The sequence below is a fragment of the Siniperca chuatsi genome, linkage group LG23 (assembly GCF_020085105.1).
Source record: "Siniperca chuatsi isolate FFG_IHB_CAS linkage group LG23, ASM2008510v1, whole genome shotgun sequence".
NCBI classification, from domain to species: Eukaryota; Metazoa; Chordata; class Actinopteri; order Centrarchiformes; family Sinipercidae; genus Siniperca; species Siniperca chuatsi.
The window spans coordinates 8,270,922-8,293,241 of NC_058064.1; positions in this window are offsets into that span (position 1 = coordinate 8,270,922).

A 22,320-nucleotide genomic window follows, 5' to 3' on the forward strand; every position below is an offset into this window, starting at 1 on the left:
AATCGGTTTGATCGGCTGTTGTGTAACCACTGTCAGGAGGTTGCCATGGTAATCTGTGCAGGACCACCACCTTTGAGAGGCACTGACCCGCCCCACTTTGCAGCCACATGACTGCTCTGCAGGTTAATAGGTTTACTGGACCCCCACTGGTGTTTTGTTTTCATGTCTTGCTCAGGATTTGTACATGTGCTGTGGCAATGATTGTTTATGAACAAGTTAACTAAAATAATATAGTATCAAACTGCTTTGGAAAATATTGGCCTGAACAAAGAGTCACCTCTGTCTTAAATAGGATGCCTCTGGCTTATATTCTTCACTTAGATCATTTTCACATATAGGTTTGCAGAAAATTATATGCTGCATGCAAATCAAGAAACAAGAGAGATAACTCCTTATTGAGACTCCCTGTATGTAAAATTCTCATATAAAAACTCAGTTTACAGTCTGATCAAAGTAGTCCCTGAGTCACACTTTATACTGTCATACTGGCTCCCTGAAATGTCCTGCAAATAATATTTCTGCATTTGGCACTTTTGTGTTCTAAAAACACACACACACACACACACACACACACACACACACACACACACACACACACAGGTCTGCTTGTTTTACCAATATATTGTCACCCACATGGGCATGAGAGAAGGGATAGGTTTTGGCTGCAGTGTGAATTCCTACATGCTATGCAAGGTCATCCCTTTGAAATATTGTAAATATTTTCAGTACACCAAAGGTCAATCTAAAATTCTTATATTGCAATGCAGATTCATACTACAGATACAATTTTTCACCCTGTCTTGATTTATTTGAATTTTCTTTGGCCCTTTCAAGCAAAACTGTCATGTTTATTTTAACAAGTTTTTTCGTTGAGGCATTCCTGGGGTAACAATGAATGTTTAGCTGACTTCACATGAAGCCGTCTTGATAACAAGTGTCAAGCATATTTTGACTCCCCACAAAGCTAACATTATGTCCACTGCCTTGAAGTTCCAATGAGAAATAAATAGTTTGCCCGTGTGGTACTGACCTATTGTTCAACAAACCAAATACAATCTGCTGCTGTAATCAGCTGCTGTCTTGCTCAACCGGCTCTCAAACTTGGCACGGTGCTGATGCATTGAGTTGTTCCAGAAAGATTTAGCTGGGGGATTAGGTAAAACCTTAAAAACAAATTATGCCAGGTAGGTGCCAGTTTTTCACCAAATATATTATGTGAAGCATATAAAACCTTGAACTAGATTTTAAGAATCCTGATAGATTTCACAGCACGCAGAAGAGGGATTCAGGCTGGTTTCTGATTATTGATTATCTCCCTTTTCCAATGTAGACACCAATGCACTGTCCTGTTTTTCCAAGGCTTTCAAAAGCCAAAACGCACACGTCACATCTGTATTTAACATGTGTAGAAATAGAAAATGAAACAGTGTTTTAGCAAGCAGCCAGTGCACAGCGTGGATATACAGTATTTACTGACCCCCATCAACAGCTAGCTTAATGTCAGCTATGACAACAGCACACAAGTATTGTTTTCATAGTGAGGTTCACACACCTTCCCACACCTTTAGCCCCTGCGCCAAGCTAACATAAACCAGACCTGATTGTCTACTGAATGCAGATAAACCATTCTGGTATCAACACTCCATCAAACACTGGGAAGACCGCAACCAAGCTGACCCCCTAAATGTTGAAGTAATGGAGCTGGTAGCAGATAATGGAGTGACACTTTACAATATGGCTTGCTCTGTAATGTACAAAAAGTAGGATTCAGTAGAGTGTGTTTTTGTCCCAAAGGTCTTTTGGGGTCACCAAAAACTATGAAATACAGTATTTACATCAGAAAACACTTACATTTAAAAGTTAAATGCAAAAATGGACTTGAGTACCCCTGATTTATGTAGCACATGCATTTCTTTTTACTACATTTGTATTTATCATTTAACGCTATTCGATACTATTTAATGATTTACAACACTACGCGTAGCGTAAGTGAAAATGTGAGTCCAAGGCCAGGTTCATTTTTCAGCACTATTACGTGTATGGTTAATAGAAATACCTTTCAAAGGCCTTTTAAAAGATTACAAGCTTCTTGTTGTAATCATGACCTTGAAAGTACAAAACTAAAGTAAGATGTAATGTAACTTTTCTTTTCTTTGATGCAGAAACTACTGCAGAAGTCACTTTTATTTTCAAAACCCACGTCTCCCTTGTAGATATTAAAATACCTACTGGCATTGGTCTTTTGAGTCTGCGTATGCACCTGTAGGAGAGGTAGATTTCTCAAATAACTTATTTTCATCAGACGTGTGACTTGTGAAACTCATTTTGTCATGAAAGTACTTTCTCACTGGCCTTTGTAGGCTAATCCCCCTTTACTTTAGGGAATGAGACGAGGAGAGGAGGGCATGCAAGAAGCAAAACAGACCCAAGAATTTCTGAAACACGACAGGAGGAGTCAGACCTAATCAGTGAATGCAAATGCCATCCCCGCACCAGCCTCGGGTGCCGCCGTGACTACGGATGCCAAGAATGTGTGGAACTAATCCTCAGGATTTGGTATGCTTTCCCCCTCACCTTCCCTCTGCTTTAAACTCCTCTCCCCATCTCCCTTGTCTGTCTTGCCGCAACAATTTTTCTTCTGTCCTGAATATTTTTCTCCACATTTGATTTTTATGTTCACATACAGTTGCCACCCATGACCTTCTGTCCATTAATCTGTTCAGTGGCTCCTGCTCATTTCTACCAATTTCCCATCCACTTATATTTCAAAAAGTTTGATTGCTAGCCCCTTCTTGTCCTCATTTTGCTTGTCACTCAATGCCTCCTACTTTTCCCCCTGCCTCCTCACTCATTATCTCCTTCCTCTATCCCTCTCTCCCTGTGGTGACTTCAGTCCCTGCTGCACTTCCCCTTTCCTGTTATCCTTCTCACCCATCTCTATTTCTTCCCTGCTCTCTCATATGGTACCACAAACACACACATTGGCTCTGAAATTAATTTGCACCTCTGCAGTAGACTCCACTGAACCATAACAAGGGTCACAGCTTTGACCTTGGAAGAACAGCACTACTATGGCAACAAGGTAAGAGGTATGTTGAGTTACCACCTCTACTTTAGTTCATTAACAGTGACAAGGTTGTTTAATAAGAGACCATGTTACAATTTGAGATTTTATATCATATTTTGTGGTCAGTAAATACTGTGGCACAAATGCTTGTGCATCACCATCACGATAAGTGCACCATAAAGGTTATGGCCCTGTCATTGGGGCCACATAATACAGTTATTTTTAGCAATGTTGGGACTGTGGTGGTGGTATGGTTATTTTGGAGCCACAAACATTCCTGCTCAGGACCACCCAAGGCCTCAGGCTGGCTCTGGGCTTCAGCTTAATTTTTGTCATGAAATGCTTCATTTTTATACCTTCATAGTTCCCAGACAAATCCTAATGACTTTTGTGATCCCCTGACATTGGCATGTTGGTATAATGCATTGTCATTGCGATATGTTACCATGCTGACATTAGTATTTTGCTGAAAGCACCACTTGGCCTACAACCTCACAAAGCCACTAGCATGGCTGTAAACTTAGTCTTGTTGAAAGATGAATTTACTAGAAAGATCAGAAAAGTTAATAAATATAGTCAAGTTGGCAACAGTGGACAGAAGCCCAGCAAAAACAAAACAGTGAAGGAGTTAAGTCAAGATCATAGTATGAAGCCATCTTGCAGTGAGCTGATTGCTATCTAGCTTTATTTGTTAGCTAGTTATCTTAAAAGTTTATTCCAGCAAGACTCACTATCTAAATAAGCTAGTTAGCCTACTTGGTACATACCAAGATCATGTCTTTTTTCAATTTTAATGAAAAAGACATTTGTTCATTTATAATTTACCTTTCAAAGCATCTGAAAGGGTTAAAAAAAAGTGAATGGGTTTTATAGATAGGTAGCTCTTGGCTCATGTGGCAAATCACTTGTTGATGTTCTACTTTAGCCTGTAAATCTGGGAAAACCTGTGGTTAGTAAAACTTCGGGACCTTTGCCCATGGTTCCAGGAAAAAAGCTTAATTAATGTGACAATGAACTACTGCCAATTGGCAAGCTGATCAACAAGGTTAAGCAATTGGACAATTGAGGCTGTTATATCACATTTTAAATTAGGGAACATTGCCCCAAGGCGAGGGTCACTATAGAAACACTAAAACGTCTGGACTGGATAGCCTCTTGCGTCAATGTCTGACTCAGCAAGATCAAATAAGGATATCCTGTTTGAACTGGAAAACAGTCTGTTTCTCCGAAGGACCTCAAAGCTTAATTGTTTAACAGTTCAGTGTGTGTATGTTTATGCTCCCCTGTGTGCAAGTGAGTTGCTGGTAGTGAGAGTTAGAAAGAGTACCAGTAAGTGATAGAGACATAAGTTGTAAAAGGTAGGACCTGTCACTCAATATACTGGCTCAGTACTGATGGTTCATGTTTTCCTGGTGGTTTAAAACACAGTATTCCCTGTGAGAAATATTTTTCTTTTGTTACATTACTTATTATATTACTTTTACATGTCCCAAACTGGTGATGCACCCTCTTTTGCCTTCAAAATTGGAATAACTCAAATACCAGAAGATGCTGATTGAGTCATCAAATAAAATGGGCATTGATCAAAGTGCTTGCAATACAAAAATTTTCCTGCCATTTCTCATCTAATTTTAGGACATGCCACCCCCAAATTAGTTGGAAAATTTGTTTTCAACATGTCCCTGAGCTGGCCACATGGGCAGACACAACTCAAGGTTACCTAATGCCTAAACTCGGAGTGAAAAAAGTGCAAAACAACAGATTTTGTTTTCATTAACCCAAACCTATCTGTCCCTGAGAAAGTACAAATCCTTGGTTGCTCTCCCTCCCATCCCTGGAACCTTTCCTCAGTTTCCTCTGTCTGTCATATTACAGGGCACACAACTGGACTGTGACGCCTGCGTCACAGTGGGCCGAATCCAGGTGGCAACAGCAGAGTTTAAGTGGCGTTACCACGGAGACCGCTCTCCGAGTCTTCAGAGATGAAAATGGAAGATTCCATGCACTCACGCTGACAGTGCTGCTGTAAAAGCTCCTAGTTGGATATGGATGTGAGAGGAAACAGGAAGCATTAACAGCTGACCTGGCTAACATTTATGGAATGTCTTCCATGTTATTGTTCAGCTTGTCTTTCAATCCAACTATGTGCTTTGTTAATTCATATTTACTCAGTGTGGGTGTTTTATTGTCTTTTAGTGTTGCTTTACAGAAAGACGAAATGGAGCAGTAGTGATTTGCAGTTTTGAGCTGGAAGATGGTGACAATATTGGAATCTCATTTTTCCATGTATTCATTGGTGGAGAATGGTCTCCATGTATGGCCAGGAGCAGCTTGCATGAAGCTAGAGTGAAAATGGGAGCTTCATTTAATAATTTACAGCCAGCAATCAAGGCAGATTTCAATCATTTGAACCCTTGAATATGCTATAATCCACAGTTTGCACTGAACTAATACACGTGGACAGAAATGAAATCATATTTAATTCAGTAAAAAGAAAAGCCTGATTCCTTCAGAATTGATTGACAATACACTTAACATTCCCTTGTTGTCCAGATCTAAAACCTTTTTATCAATCTCATGAAAAAAGTAGCGCAAACTTCACAAAGAGGCCATCCCTTTATTCAATTTGTTGTGCATGCTGGAAAATGTGGTGAAGTAGCAAATTCACTGTTGGTAGGGCACACACCTGATTAACATATTCTCTCACATGCCACACATAAGAGGTATTTTCTGTAAACTTGCACGGCTACACACATCATATACACAAAGCGGTAATCATCATATCATCCTGGCCACAGAGGGAAGGTAATACTCACCCTCATGCATGACACAAACAGACGTGCACACACTTCATTACCACATACTAAGAATATGAAGCTATTCTCATGCTTCACCGAGACTGTTGCACGCGTCCTGTGATGCAGAGGAGAAATGTTATGCATGCATGATCATAAAATAAGCATCATAGTTGTTCACTTCATTATGCAAAGCAGCCCCCTCTTGTATGCACAAGGGCAATCTTTGTAAAAAATATTTACATGCAAAGGCATAAATGCACACACACACTGCACCCCACTGTTCACACACACTTTCTTTCTTCTGCCCAGATACTGTAAACTGATGATGCTACTTTGGTCCTCAAACAAGATTATTCACGCATCTTTCTTTTTCATGCATCCATTGTTTGCTGGCTTTCTGTGTTTCCCAGGATGGCTAAAGAGTGTTTTTGCCAGACGGCCCCTTGTGTCCATGTTTGCCTGCTGCTACATTTACATTTTTTTCAAGGTTCTCCTGGGTTTTTCTTACATGTGCAAACATTGCTGGCAAGGTCTGTGGCATTTTTGTAGAATTTTACAAGCACATGTATCATTTAATATTAAAACATGATTGTTCTTTAGGACAATAGATTTTAAGCCTGAATGCTTAAAAGAGAAAGCGAATTAATGGAAAAAATCCAGGTCACTGGTGATTTTTAAATTTATGACCATGGTGCAAAACCTACGTAAAAGTATTAGCCTAATATTTCAGCTTGTTTAGTCAGTTGCCCCCGTCATGACCTACATCTGTCAACTTGTTAAGAACACCATACTTCTGTCCAGGAAGTGATCCTGCCAAAGTAGGAGAGCAGGAGTGTGTCTGCATAGTAACAAGGCCTGCAAAAGCATGGGGAATAATGGTATGTGTGTGTGTTTGTGTGTGATGACTGTCTGGTGTGGAGGCTACAGTCTGCAGGGGGTCTGTTCCTCTTCATTGGACACAGAGATACAGTGTAAACAACTCCTCCAATCAGCCAATCGGACAACAGGCTGTGGTGACCACCTATGCCCTGACAGTAACCTCACCAACACACAGGCGCACGCACACTGATGCCCATGACCAAACCCAGTCAGAATGGGTCTAAGACACACATGCTTGGACACACACACACACACACACACACACACACACACATTCACACACGCACAGAGTACAGCATGAAGTGCTAGAGGACACACAGCAGAGACGTTCATGACACTATCTGACCTCATTTCAGTGTGAGTGTGTGGAAGCGGGGGAGGTTGCAGACAGACATACATTAGTGATGGTGCTGGGTCTGGGGTGCCACACGACCAACATAATGGCATGCATGCACACACATTGTACTCTATAAAGGTATTTCACAGTACACAGTATCCACCCCCACCCGGACACGGCAGCATGTGTGATATTGTCACCTCTAGAAAATACAGCGTGAAAAATTCCAGCATGGCCTGTTACGTTGTTTATCCTTGTGTAAGTCCTTGTTTGCTGCTGCTTCAGTCCTCTGGAAGGAAGCCATAATGAAATCCCTCTGTGGACCAAAGGATCCCATCGTCCTCGCCTGTCCTTGTCTGCTGGAGCAGAGTGGGGAAGATGAGGAGGAGGTGTCCTGAGACAGACAGACAGAAAGACAAATTAATTAGTAATTAAAGACAGGGACAGAAATGTATGGGTCTTATGGGGGTTGTGAGAGAATATGCAGACTAACAGCAGCAGGTTGTCCTCTTCACTCTAACTGTGTCTTTGTCTAGGTTTCCATGTGAGAATGTTCATGTGTTATGAAACATTTATCAGTTTCTATCACAAGAAATACAGTATTTTACAAATGCATAGATTATTTTTATGCTGAAAACATTTGCCTCGGTATGGGCCACCGCAAACGGGAGAACACACACTTCTATAGCTTCATCGGCCATTACTGCCAGTTCAACACTGTGAGAATAGAGACCATAATATGATAAATAGCAATGGAAATCAATTTTCAAATGAAAAGTGACATAGGCTAGAATAGTTTTGCGTAAAATTTATGCATTTTATAGTGTCCCAAAAAATTCAAGGATTACTAATAGAAAACTAGCGAGCTATGCTGAACCAATAATTATGACAGCAAAGCATCTGAGAAGTAATGTGAGGAGGCACTTTGGATTCGACAACAGAGATGGAAAATTTATGGGTGAAGGCAAGGTTGTTTACTGACTTTGTAAAATGCCACTGCCTTATAGTAATGTTAGCTTGTTACTCAAGTGAGGCAGCATGAAAGTGACCACGTGTGGCATACTAATATAAAATATGACCTACTGTCATTACAAAACAATAATTACCTTCCCAATTCCAATCAAATTTGAAATGCAAAATTTCTCCAGTTATTCAGGAAGCCTGTCCATCTGATTGAAACATTGCAAAATTCTCTCTCTGGGTGCATTACAGTGTCTGTGCTTGTGATTTAGTGAACCATTTTAGTCAGGGGCGTGTAAAGGCAGCACTGGGACAATAGACCTCGGGGTCAGATCCATTTTCATTTTACATCACATTTATACATGACACAATGCAGATTGATTCAGTGCTCAAATACATGCATAAATAACAACAAAGGCACAGCACCTATGCCTTAGAACAGCATACACACACTCATACACACACACTCACAAGCACAGACGGTGTCCAATACATCTTCATAAAGCGCACATGCCACTGTAAATTTCTGAAATGTATTGAATGGGCTTCTCTCCCTCTTCAATATTATGGTGATGGAGATGGAAAGGGTCAACAAGGCCTGGGTTAAACAAAACACACACAGACACTATATTAGATGTGTTAGATGCAAGACATTATTTCCTGACTGTAATTTCCAACTGAAATGTTTCCTTCAATACTGCCAAACCTGTATATTGATCCCCCCCCACACACACACAGTTTTTAGTGAAATGTATTTCTTTTTTCCTGCTGAGAAAGTAATATCTCAATAATTATTTTTTTTTTAGGTAATGAGACTCCAACACTAGATAGTTTTCTGTGATTGCACCTAAAATCTCCCTTTTGGCTCAGTCTAACATTTTATTGTGCTCCATCGGTTGATCCAGGGTCTCTGGCTTCTCTGCCATGGGTAGCGGTATTAAGAAACAAAATCCCAGCATGCTGAGTTGAGAATATTCAAATCTTCTTTTGCTCCAGACAGAGGATGAACAGAGGTGTGGGTGCAGTCAGGCTAAAGATGGGATTGTCTTTTAGGACACGCTCACTGAATCCACAAAAACACAATCTTTGAGGCTGTGAGCCTCTTGGGATATTGTGAGAGTGAGCGTACTGTATCCATCTGCCCCATTCCTCCCCCTCCATCTCTATCTCCTCCCCTTTTCACCTCCTTTCATTTCCAGGTGGGCCTACTACAGCCCACTGCATGCATGCATTAGTGCTTCCTTGAAGTGAAGCGACCTTCGGATGCCCTTTAGTTTCCATAGCAGCGAGCGGGCTGTGTCGTGTGACATTAACATTCGCTGAGCTAGAGCCGCAGCCTGATCAAAGTACCATTGATTTTGTGTCCCACATTTATTCAAAATACCCCCCTCTTCCAATTAGAAAGAAGCAAGGTGATGTCTTTCTTTATAACTAAAATGGGACTTGTACATTAATTTGACTGGAAAAACAGATGAAAGATGGGATGAGATGACTTGAATTTACAGTTATCTGTTTTGTTTTGAGTCAAGAATATGGAACTTGTGCCTGAAATGTTGCTTGTCTGCAAACAAGAGGACCTATTTTGTTTTCAGTTTTGTTTATTGCCGTTCTCTGAATTAAACTCAAAAGCTATGGGATCGATTGTCATTAAATTTTGTTGTTCCCAGAGGAAGAATCCTGCTGACTTGGTGACCCCCTGACTTTCCCTTCAGTACAACTGAGGTTAACATGTTTTGGTTTTGAGTGAAATATCTTGACAAATGTTTAATGGATTGCCATGAAACTTGGTACCCGGAGGATGAATCCTAATGACTTTAGTGATCGCCTGACTTTTCATATGGTGCCACTAGAAGGTCAAATTTTTCAGTTATCCATTGAAATATCTCAACATTTACTAAATGGATTGGCACAAAAATTGTACAGATATTCATGGTCCCCAAACAACATATCCTAATGACTTAAGTACTCCCCTTACTTTTTTTCTTTAGCGCATCATCAGGTCAAGATTTTAATATGTACAATACTTTGGTTTTTGACCAAATACTGGCAAAACTAATGGTATTCCCATGAGCCTCAGCTGTACTTTGTGTTTAGTGCTATTTTGCAAATGTTAGCATGCTAACACACTAAACTAAGACGGTCAACATGGTCAACATTACATGTAGGCATTTAGCTCAAAGCACCACTGTGCCTGAATAAAGCCTCACAGAACTGCTAGCATAGCTGTTCAATCTTAGTCATGTTTAAACTAGTACAGAAAGACTCTTATTTTGTAAGGTTTTAACATTTCCAAAATACTAGTAATGTATTCAGGATTTCCCTTGAGTCAAAACCACAATAGTTTATTGATTTTTAAAAGGGTCCTTCATCATGACATAAAACATAGTTAAGAAAAATTTTCCTTTTAAGGAGACAGCAGAGCTGGTAGAGGTGAAACAGTGATCCATCGTGACTGGTTGAAAAACACTCATTTAGTATATGGCACTGATTGCTCTGAATAATACTTTGACATATTAATCCAGAAAACACACACACAAACACACAGTAGCAGTAGTAGTAGAGTGTTTGATGGGCAGAAGGATGGTGAGATTAGATGTGCGGGGAGTCAGGGATCAGACAGACAGCAGAGACAGATTTGTAGATACGGATACAGGATTAACACACACTGTCACACACACACACACACACACACACACACACACACACATACAGTGGATTTAAGAGATGGCGGCTAACTGACCGTTGCCCTTTAAGCTGAGAAAGGATTGCCTCTGAAACACACAAAGGAATGAGTAAAGTTATGAACTGAAAGATGCTTAACATTTTAGGAGAAGCTTGTTTTTTGTGTGGGGGAAAAAAAGAGAATAAAAGCAAAGAAAAACAAATCAAGGACAAATAAAGACTGTCTCTCCCCTGGTTATCCGCTGTCTAGCCTCTCATTTAGCTTGGGATTTAACATAATCAATTACAAAACAAGCCCCCATCCTTCTCCACTCCTTCGTCCTCATCCTCCTCCTCTGCCTCCATCCATCCTCTACTGTATTTCAGCTTTTCAGCACAGATGATTGAACATCAGTCTCTTTTCATGCGTTTGCATCTGCACACAGGCAGAATATAGAGACGTTGTGGCATTTCAACTGCCCTTTGTCCCTGGGCTACTGCGAGACACCGATATGAGAGGCAACAAGCTCTGAGCTCAGTCACAGATCAACCTTTCAGGGCTAGACGAGGAAGAGGGATGAAAAGGGAAAGTGCTTCAAAAGCTCAGTGGAGTGAAGGAGGAAAAAAGAGGGGGGAAAAAGACAGTGACATGAGGTGATGTAAAAAGAGTAGCTGAATTGTGCCTGACGGTGAAAGAAGAGTGTGCATATGACTTCCTGTGTGTGAATGCACAGGAACAGACAGGTAGAGAAACTTTCTCCGTCTGCCATTTGAGAAATGGAACTCATTCTTTATTATGGCTAACTTAACCTATTACAATGCTGCATTGTCTAGCTTACCATACGGACTGCGCTTGGGGCCATTGCATGAGCATAAATAATGCAATGATTAGCCACTTCCACTCTGTTTTCTCCGTCTGTCTATCTGCTCACCACTTCAGGGTAGGGGACAAAACGTAGGTGTACACAATACAAATCACATTATCACTTAAAGAGATATTTTAGTTTTCAAGATAATTTCATAATCTGATAAATACAGCTTCCCTGACACATGATTTAACTTTGTACTTTGTACTGTTTCCACCTATGTGAGTATGGTTGCATGTAAGCAGGATTTGTATGCTCACTTCAACACCAGTAATACAGATTTTAATTATAACATGCAGTTTGGTGAGCGCAATCATTATTATTTGAAGAACTCTAACTCCAGGTGTATTTCCCTACATTTGAATGGAGCTGCAAGTGACAGTCAGTAGCTGAGCAAACGTTCAGTTCACATTAATTCTGATGTGCTTGCAGAGACGAGTTATTCAAGTGAGTTCAAGAAAACACCTATTACCTAATTAACAAAATTATCCCTTTTTAAAGTAATAGTTTGACATTTTGGAAAATATGTTTATGTTTTCTTGCTGAGCTTATTCCAAACTATTTCTTGGCCGGGACCCCAGGAGACTCCAGGAAATAGTCCAGCCCTTCTCCCCCTTGTAAAACTTTTGGCAATCTAACATTGTTTACTGATCTGCTTTACTGACTGGTTTTGATTATTATCTTATCAATCATTCTATCAGACTTGATGTCATTTTGTCAAAATTATGGATCTCTGCTTTAGTAAGCAACACATAAACTGACTTTATATTAAAGATGGCATGTACAGCATATCAACGTTTGTTTTCCCAGCTAGGATTTATTCCCCAGAGTGCTTTTCCACAAAGCATACATGTTATTCTTCGATTTTTCTGAAGGGAGAGTGGCCTCTTAACTGCTGATATCATCAGACAGGCTGTGAGAGTTGGTGAATATGTGGAGTGCTTCAGTAACAGGGTGGCAGAGAGAGAGACAGAGAGTGGAGATGTCTATGCATTGTAGAGTGCGGCATAAACAGCAGCCTGATGCAATGTGGCGTAATCGCAGGGCTGTCAGATACACACTGGTGTTGGTGTGTGTGTGTGTTCATGCAGAGAGAGAGATTAAAGATGGCCATTAGGTCTCAATAATATGGATGAACCAGATCTAATCAGAGGCAGTGTGCTTACAGTATATAAATGTGTGCGCTTGTGTAGCAGACAGTAATTAAAGCAATTAACACAACTGCACAACAGTGACATCTGTGGCAGCAGCAGCTACAAAATGGCTGCTGACATGATGGGAGATCAGGCCATAAGATGGATGCTGTTGCAATCTTAACTTAAAATGGATTGTCCATAAAATATAGAGGCCCCAGTTTGCAAAAATGTTGCCAGATTGTTAAACAAGGACTTAAAGGGAAATTCTATCTTCATACAACTTGGGTCTTATGTTTGCAGTTTTGGCCATCATTCCTATCGGTAATGATAACTTTGTACCCACCAAGTTGATTGCTGAAACCTGGTAAAATGTCAGTTCAACAGGGCAAGAAAGATGAGCAGTCAGAGAATACAGGTTTTAAACAAACCCCCATGTTAGCCAAAATTATTTAGAAGGTAAAGTGTAAAAGTATTAAACGGTCTGTTTTGTGGCATTTTGTGTGCACTCACTTTAAATTTTAGATATAAATAAAGCGGTTTAGTTAATCTGGCTAAACAGTTTTACAACCTGTCTGATCTTTTGACTACTTTTACTTGTGCCTCATCTGATTTTGTTTTGTTGACTAAATCTGTGTTGTAACAAAGCATAATTTTAGCTGCTAGGCTAAATAATATGACAATTGCCAAACTTTGTAATAAAAAGTAGCTGTTACATTTTAAATGGAATATACAATATATCTCAACTTGTAGAAAAACTCTAGGTGATATAAATTATGTCACAGCAGAGTTGTTGCTTTTTCATCCACTTAACCTTCAAACAGCAAATCTGATTTCAAAACTACTTTTGCCCCATCACAGCCTATAAACCATTTTATGATAATGCAAAATAAACCTGCATTAATTTTGAGACAGTTTTTGGTCAGTTGGGAGCAACTGAACAAGCTGCACACCCACCATACATCTCCTTTAATAGTCATGTCTCCTCCTTATAAATGAGAACATGGTCACCTTAGCTTGAGGACAGAGTTACATAAGTGAAGGCTGAGGGACAAAGACGAGGAGAGAGGAGGGGGAACAAAGGGGTGAGGAACGCAGAGAAAAATGCAGAAACGTGTGCTTTTAAAGTGTTTGCCTTTTGTTGTGGGATGATGACTTCGGAGTATAAAAAGGGATTTTAAGGCAACCTTGTCTTGCTTTTGAGTATATCTCGATGCTCTATCTCCCCTGAAAAACCAATTACACCAGAGGTCAAGGGTCTCTGTCACATGTGTGTGTTTGTCATGTTATGGCTACATGGGTGCAGACGTCGGTGCAGTGATTATACGTTTGCATGAACAGCATCCGAGGCCGTTGGTGGAATCATAAGAACACACTAAATAACACACAGCCACCCACAGAGCGCAGGTTTGAGCAGGAATGAGTCACCCAAAGAACAGCAGGAGAGCTGTTTACATAAGTAATTACATAATGCTGAACATAGGAGCAGTTGCTTCACACTGTAAATAACAGCTAAGCATTATGCAGAGAGACAACAGGATAGACACTGGAATACAAACTGAACAGGCTTGCAGCAGCTCACTCAGTGTTCATATTGTCCAGTTTAAAGTCTATAATGACACACATAAAAAACACTTAACGCTGATCTAATCAATATTTTTACATTAACAATGAATGAAATGAAATGCACACAATTATCACCAAACCTGTCTGTCTACCACCAAATGGCAGACAGACAAAGTCAGCAGCTATAGCTGGTGAACATAGTGGAGCATTTAGCAGCTGAAGAGCCAGATATTTCCTTTGGGAGATGGTAGAGAACATTTGTAAGGTGATAATATGTCAATGTTTTCACTGTTTCAACAATACAGTCCGTAATGGGTGTCACATGTTTTTCAGCTATGATACCTGAATTCCCTTCAGAGGCTTTAATGCATCAATGTTAGCACATGAAAAAGCCCAAAGGACAGGGTGTGTCGCCCCTCTTTTTGTTTCACTCAGCTACTATACCTTGAAAAGTGGCTTTTAGCCCAAGGCGCTCATCCACTTCTGTTAATGTAAGCCCAGAAAGACACTGCTTCCTCCCTTTGGGCTATGGCTGTTGTTGTGATTTGATTCCAATGCAAAGTTTTTTCTACAGTTCAAACAAGCAAAATATTGTGTAATCTAGAGACATTTGCCAGTATTAAACACATCTACTAAAGGGGTAAGAAAAAAATGACAATTCTTACCTACATAAAGGTGTCTATGATGATGAGGGGGTGGTTATGTGTTAAAACTTTCAAGTGAATTCATCTTTTAAGAATTTGTGTCTTAAGTTGGATTTGTCCTTGATGCAAGAGGTTAACAGTAGTCCCACCGGAGATTCCTACAGTGTAGGTTTTGATTTATATTTCAACGTCAGGTTTTATCTGTTGACAGAACTGATGCAACACTAGATGGATGTATTGTATGTGATCAGACCGTATTGTATTTTAATTATATTCCCCACAGTAAAGGCCTGGTCACACCAGAAAGTGGCACAACGAAATTAATCAGCACATCTTCGTGAAATATTTGGTTTTTGAATCTTGGTGACATAGGGACTACTTGCAGGGCTAGTTGGTGAACTACTGTAGCTGGCCAGTCATGTGACCTTCATCAGTTTTCCCAGTTGTCATTGAATTGTAGATGTTCAAATGTTATGTTTTTTACAGGGCACTTAAAGAACTTAAAGTCCACGTTGGCTTAAAAGCTAAGGGTCGAAGTTCATTCTTGACCTTGGAAACAGCAGTTGAGTAAAAAATCTCACCACAAGGTCCATTTAGTAGCTGTATTTTTCTATATTTTACATGTTTTTAGAAGGAGATTTGGGTTTGGATTTGATACCTATGGTTTAACCCTACAGGACATGTTTGACCACAGTTCCAGTAAATTAATAGATACTACTTGAAGCTTGTTCTTCTCTGTTTTTTCATTTCATGTGCCAACTGGAGTGTATTCCCTGCACTCCACTGCCTACTTGCATTAGGTGCAACATGCTTAGAGATTTATGAGAGAGATAACTGTAACCACTGAGAGAGTAATTAAAGGAGGACAGAATAATTAAAGGATGCACTCATCATCAATCATATGTGCCATTAAGATAAAATGTTACGGTTCATGTGTGCGGCCTGTGGTGGGATGTGCTATATGTGCAGAGGCGAGGTGCTTATGAAAGATTTATATTTATATAGGGGGTGAAGGCTATATGGTGTGGACACAGACTTGCCAGTAGATAGACAAGGTCACAAGTGTGCACAGTTGCTCATGAACACACATGCACAAAAAAGATCAAAGTTGCCACCCTCAGCAGCATCCATTATGGAAAGGCAAAAGAGAATCACTGTGTATTTATGATATTCCATCATCTGCTTTTCTACTTCCTTCCACAGAATTTATTTTTTGCTTCGCTAGAAGGATTTTTGTTTTGCTTGCTTGCCGGAGCATTGTCAGCGTGTGAAAACAACAAACTAGAGCCAAACAGTGAGGAGTATGCACACTTGAATCTGCTCTATGATTATGTATAGAAGACATTTAAATTCCATCTCTTGTTCTATTTGTGAACCTCAGCACTTTCCAACAGTCAGAGGAATTGAAGCAATATGAAAATGGGCTGAAAATAGGGTTGAACGTCAGACATCAGCATACAAATAGTGCACAAGCAGACAGCAGCACATTTGACATGCGCAGACATTACTGCTGAACAGCTCTCTGCCATAAGCCTTCAGTCCTGTAGAATTGTATTTGTGCTGAACGACATAAGTTCAGAAATGCTAAAAAAAAAAAAGCTTGGAAAAACACTGAGTTGTTTGGGCCAGTTTGTCTACAAGATCAGGGATTTGAAGACAAGGGAGGAGCTGCTGGTAACATCATCCATTCCAAAACATTTTATTTTAAACCAATGAGGTTTAAGGATTAGCAGATCCTCCTCTAAAAACATACAGCACACTACATTTAAATCTTAATCATTTAATTTCATATTCAATCTTAAAATCTTGAAGAGTTTCTGAAAGCAACTGAAACACTCAGCTGGAGTTGGAGCAACTTGACAGATCTCAAGTGGAGGAAGGGATTGCAACAGAAATCTTTATTTATGCATGACTACTATTTTTGGCAGAATACACAGTTTAGGAAAATCACCGTACTTTTGTAATCAACATTTGTGCAACTTCTATCAAGAGCAAAGATAAAGTGAACATGTGTTGTTTTTTGCCCAATAGATACAGTTGTCTCCGTTTTTTGACTTAAATAATGTAAAGAATCACAAAACATAATACATTTTCAATGGCATGGAGTGTCTCTCTCTCATTTTGTGTTTAACTGTGTTGCTGAAAGAACTATTTGTAAAACAAGACTACGAGTCTACAGCCAGGCTAGCGGCTCTGTGAGTTGCTAACATCACCATGCTAACATGCTCACGATGACAATGCTAACATGCAGATATAATGTTTACCATTTTCATTATCTAAGTTTAGTGTGTTTGCATGCTAACATTTGCTAAGTAGCACTAAACACAAAGTACAGCTGAGGCTGATGTGAATGTCATTAGTTTTGCAGGTATTTGGTCATAAACCAAAGTGTTGGACAGCTAAAACTTTGACCTGGTGATGGCGCTAGAAGAAAGGTCAAAGGATTACCAAAGTTATTAGCCTACTATTCATCCTGAGGGGGAAATAAATGTCTGTAGCAAATTTCAAGGCAATCGATCGAATAGCAAATATCAAACTCTAGAGGAAAAGTAAGGGGATCATCAAAGTCTTTAGGATTCATTGTTTGGGAACCATGAATGTCTGTACAAAAATTCACAGCACAGAGATATTTCTGGACGAAAGTGGTCGACCGACTGAAATTGCCATTCCTAGTGTGGCTAAAAATATATATTTGTCAGCTTGTTTTAATATTATATTATAGCTTTGGTCACAGATATTATCCCACCTCACCACCACACAATCTCTGCAACAATGACAAGTATTTTCTTATATCTCTATGGCAATTTCCCACTGTGATGGTTCAGTCTCTCAGTCAGGGGTTAAAACCTTCCATAATGGGGCCATCCATCCTCATACTGGGACTTGGGGGAAACATTTTGTGCTCTCTTTCACACACACAAACAAACACACATGCACACACTTCTCCCTCTCACACCTGAGCCAGAATAAATGAGCTGCCCCCCTCCTCTCTGTCTCTCTAATATGGATGATGACTTGACGACCCTCATTTCCACACCAATGGAGAGCGTCCGATACAGCTGTAGCTGATGAAATACATTACCAGGACATGCAACTCTCCCTCCACAGATGATACCACCCGCAGAACAAAGGCTGTCAGCGATGAAAGGACAATGGTAGGAACACCTGTTTCCACTGTAATGTGCATTTAGAAAACAACACTCAAGAAGAAACTGTTCAGCTGTTGAGAACTGCAGCATTTGAGTATGTATTGTAAGTCATAAGTTCAGGAAGTTGACTTATCGCTATAAAAATTTTTAGCATTAGAAAATCTCCTTTACAGGCTGTTGACAATATATAGAGAATTATTATTACAACTTAAGTAAATGAACTGCAGTAATGATACTAAGTGGCATTCTAATATTAATACAACCTACTCTTACCCTACAGGTAATTGATTTCTGGATATTCAGTGTCGAAATTTATCTTATACACGATAACAGCTTCTTTAGGGCCTGGTCACACCAGGATTTAATACAGTGAAATTTTGCGGCAAAATCAGTTCCTTCCAATGGAATCCCCTGCGATCAAAGGATCTGCGGGAATGTTCAGCGTAGAGTTCAACTCTGGTGACCTTTGAGGGGATGGAGAGCCAGAGAATCCAAAATAGACAAAGCTATGGTAGCTTATTAGCTGTGTTGCACCATTCACTTTTATTTAACCTTCTCTGCCGAAGTAAAAACTGCTCCACAAAAGATCAATGGTTTGCAGACAGTTATGAGACAGGAGTCGATGGTACAAATAAGTCTTCTGAATAAACTGTGAACTTATTATCCCATTAGCAACCAAGCTAAGCTAATGTACTAACGAGTTTGCTAACTGACAGTTATATAGCTTGTTAGCTCGGAGAGCTATATTTCCCCTCTTTTTATTTAACAAAATGGTGTGCAATGGGGAACTATGGGAGCCATTGTGACTGACTAGCTGGGCTAGTGAGTTAACAGCTAGCTCGGCAGCTACAACAGTTCACCAACTAGCCTTGCTAGTAGTCACTATCACTAAGCTTTTGGGCCCTATTTCGCATGAATGAGCAAATTTCACTTTGTGGTGTTACTTCTGCCTTATCCTTGTTTTTCTTTTTAAAGCCTCAAGCAGTAATGCTTGAAACTTGAAACTAATATAAATACATAAAGGATAAGGCTGCCGATATTCTATATTTTTGTTATTGTCAACAAATATTATAAAAAGAAAAAAAACAATAGTGTTTTAGTTCATTTAAAAAAAGGCTAAATAATTTCCTAAAACAACTGGGTACTGTAGTATTTACCAAATGTTAGTCAACCAAGAGTAAACATGCATTTGTTGGGGACTATTCTCAGCCTTGGCTTAATGGTGCTCAAGTAAGTATTTACGGCAACAGGGCAGTGTACATGGAATTCACTCAAAATAAACTATAATGCCCATGTTCATGGTAATGAACACCCAGTCACCCAGTGAGACAATAGTTTTTGGACAAGAATGAAGCTCTATGGCACAGAAGAATAAGCTACATCAGTTTTTGGATACACAAACAATACTTTGTAGGATCAATGAATTGTTGGTTTTGGTATTTTAATGGGATTTGTCAAAATATGAAAAATGTAAAATGTCACCTTAAAATTGTATTAAAACTAATTCAATTGCAATTACAAAAGCATTACTATTTTAAGTGTAACTTCATATGCATGGGCTAAAAGGGTCCAAGGTGTTACATGAGTGTGTACTTTGCAGAACATAAATTTCCCTTATCTTTACACTTGTTTGTAGGTACTTCTATGTTCTTGTGTGTGTGTGTGTGTGTGTTGGGTCCATCGCTCCACTGACGTGTTGAGCCCATATGGTCGCCAGGTTGGATGGTCCCGGAACAGTCCATTATGTGGTGATTTGGCAGCGCACACACCGTTACCTCCGCTACCCTTTCGTTCCCTTCACACTCCTGCATGGATGATGTGGCACCACACACGTGGTGTAGCTTGAGCGTTTGTTTATGAGTGTTTGACTGCAGTTTGCTCTTGTGTGTGTGAGTGTGTGTGTGTGTGTGTGTGTGTGAGGTAACGAAGCGTCTAGTGTGTGGGAGTGTGTCCTGCCAGGAGAGTGTGTGTCCTCGGAACGGGCATATGGACACAGACAGCCATCGGCCAGCCTGGCTCAGGTTGCTGCTACCGCTCTGTCACCTCCTGGACCACAGCAGATGCCACATCAGCACACACAGAGGAAAATATAACACACACACACACACAGAGAAAGACACACAAAGACTATGCAGGATGTAGGGCAGCAAGAGTCATATTCTTACTCAGGCTTTACATACACAGAAACGTGCACAATATGGCGATCTACCTCAGTGTTTCTAATAATAATCAAATTTGAACAATGTAATTTTGATGCCACCATTTATACATTTGGACAGTTATTTATTTCTGTACCAGGACAATTCACTCAGAGCACTACTGTGCTGAAATATAATTTTCAAGTATATTTTAGTAGTATTTACTAGTACTACTTTATGGGACTTTTGCTCCACTACATTAGAGAGTCAAATTCAGTTTTTATTCTATTTATCTGATGGCTATAGTTAGTATACTTAAAATACATTGACACATTACTGCCTCAATAATTTAACACTCATCACTTTCTTCATAAAGTGTACCTTTCCTTTTCCTAAAGTGAACATTTCCTGTTTTACGGAAAAAACTATATTTATACATTACGGCATTGCTTTTTCAACTGCTGTATGCAGTCAAGCTGCAAAAAAATAAAGTGTGTTAGTAGACCAGATTTTGCTAGGAAGAAATAAGAAAAAAATAAGAAGAGCAGCTTTTGCAGCTTTTGCAAAGCCGTAGCACCCATGACATTTTGCACCGGAGAGAAAAACAAGGTGATCACAATGCCATGTATCAAAATAATAACACTTTTGTTGGAAGACTGATGTGCTGGCAAGGTTTTGCGGTGGTCATGATTCTATATTCCTTAGAAAGTCCTTGGAAAGAGAACGTGTTCCCCTTGGCTGTGCACTGAGTTGCATATTCATTCATAATGGTTAGGGCAGACTAGCATTGCTGCCACACAAGCTAGCAGTCCTGTTACAGTCATACATACTGTATACACACAGAAATGCTCATGCACATACGCTGAAACACACAAACACATATGCCAGATACATGGTGAGCTAATGAATATTGCTTTTTGTTACGTGTGTGTGTGTGTGTGTGTGTGTGTGTGTGTGTGTGAACCCTCACAATCTCAATACATTAAGAGACAACTGATCAATGTAGGATGAGATGAAAATTTAACCAGGTCATTAGCAAAAACGGGACAACAGTACATATCATTTTCAGGGCTTGAAATTTACTATTTACTGTATCCCAAAACAAAATGAGTACTATATTTGTTACCAGCCACATCATACTGCAAAGTGTATTTCCTTGTTTGTTTATTGTACAAATGTTCTTATGTAAGTGTCAGTAACTGGAGATAATAGTATAGTGCATGTGTTTTAAATGCTATTTTTCAATACAAAGGGTTAGGTTTTTTTTTCATGTTTAATATTGATGGATTCAGAGGTTCACTGATGTCTGCTTTTTGCAAAAACTCAAATTTGCAGAAAAGCACCCACTCACACTACCATAACCATCCAAGTGTGCTCAGGCAGACGTACAGACTAAGCAGTGGAAGTGGGTCATCTCTCTATGGGGCAGGAAAATAACAACAAAAATATATAAATATAACTCTGTCCTTTCAGAATCATCCCACTGTCTGTCTGCACAAATATAATTACACTGTTTTCAGGGCATGAACATCCAGATTGCTCTTTTTTTATAAAATAGGGGAATTAGGTGAGCATGTGCAAGTAAACATTTTGCTGTGTGTGTGTTTGTGTGTGAGGATGGGGGTGGGGAGGTGAATAGGTCGAGCTGTAGTCTCGTCTTTTGTCCTTCTGGCTATGCCCGGTTGCATTACATTTCAGATAAATGTGCACACGCTAATCGTTATGCGCACACATACAGACACACACAAGGGCTTTATCCCCCTACTTGACCTAGCCATTGGCCATTTACTGTCTACATATATTGTGCACAGCCATGACCTAATGCCGTCAATGCAAAAAAAAAAAAAGAGGTTAAAGCCAGTGCCCATGTAGAAAACAGGAGGGCCAAGGGCAGAACTTTGTGCCTCACTTGTGCAGTCATTGCACTAAGCCGGAGATATATTGAATTGGTTACATCCAATAACTCTAAGATGCTCTTATTGGTCCAATGCCTGTTAATGGGATTCAGCTGACAATCAATCAAAATGTGTGCACACACAAACAGAGACTCACTTGCACGCATTTCCACTCGCCCCCCGTGGTATGCTGAGCTCCGTCTGGTCCATGCTGGTGTCCCTTTGTG